The sequence below is a fragment of the Rhagoletis zephyria genome, unplaced genomic scaffold (genome assembly GCF_001687245.7).
Source record: "Rhagoletis zephyria isolate East Lansing unplaced genomic scaffold, Rhagoletis_zephyria_1.1 Rzeph_scaffold_00142, whole genome shotgun sequence".
In the NCBI taxonomy this organism is placed as follows: Eukaryota; Metazoa; Arthropoda; class Insecta; order Diptera; family Tephritidae; genus Rhagoletis; species Rhagoletis zephyria.
Window position 1 is genome coordinate 38971 of NW_016157226.1, and position 808 is coordinate 39778.

The 808-nt window shown below is 40.8% G+C and overlaps 1 protein-coding gene across 7 annotated transcripts in view; it reads right to left on the bottom strand.

The window, feature by feature from the left end:
* Positions 1 to 808, bottom strand: part of LOC108381871 (uncharacterized) — a 283017-nt gene that overhangs the window by 22257 nt on the left and 259952 nt on the right. The gene's annotated exons all lie outside the window — the stretch shown is intronic.

An 808-nucleotide genomic window follows, 5' to 3' on the forward strand; every position in this document is an offset into this window, starting at 1 on the left:
AGTGTTCAATGATTTTGGAATAACTCCTGTTGTCGAAATTATAACTGGAATCACCTCTACTTTTTCTAATTTCCACAAATCCTTTATCTCGTATGCTAAGCTCTGGTATTTTCTGTATTTCTCCATATAACAATCTTGAAGATTGTGAGTATTTGGTACGCCTATATCTATGAGGAACGCTTGATTCACTTCTTTTTCGACCACTATTATGTCCGGCCTGTTGTGTGGCATTGGACGGTCCGTCAAAACTGATCGGTCCCAATATAGCTTGCTCGTTCTGTTTTCAATTACAGCGTCTGGAGTATATTTAAAGTACGGCAGCTCTTCCGTTACTAGCTTATGTTGTATCGCTAGACTCTGGTGTACAATTTTTGCTACCTGGTTATGTCTGGTTAAGTATTCGGTGGCTGCTAACGTGACACAAGCTCCTGTGATGTGGTGGATGGTTTCTGTTTGCTTTTGGCATCGTCTGCATAGGTCGTTTTCAACGGTAGCACGCATAATATATTTCGAGTAGTTTCTAGTCGCAATAACTTGATCTTGTATAGCGATCATAAAACCTTCAGTTTCGGCGTAGATACCGGAGTGAATTAACCATTCGTTGGAAGCAGCGTTATCTACTTCAGGAGCGTCTAGAGCATGTGGATATCTGCCATGAACCGCTTTCATTTTCCAGTCTTGCATGAGCGACTGGATATGTTGCGTTCCTGATATTAATTCGATTGCAGAAAATTCACTAAGATTTAATGGTGAATATCATAAATCGGCTTTGCACACGGTTTGGAGTAGGCTGTTCTTTTGGTTGTGG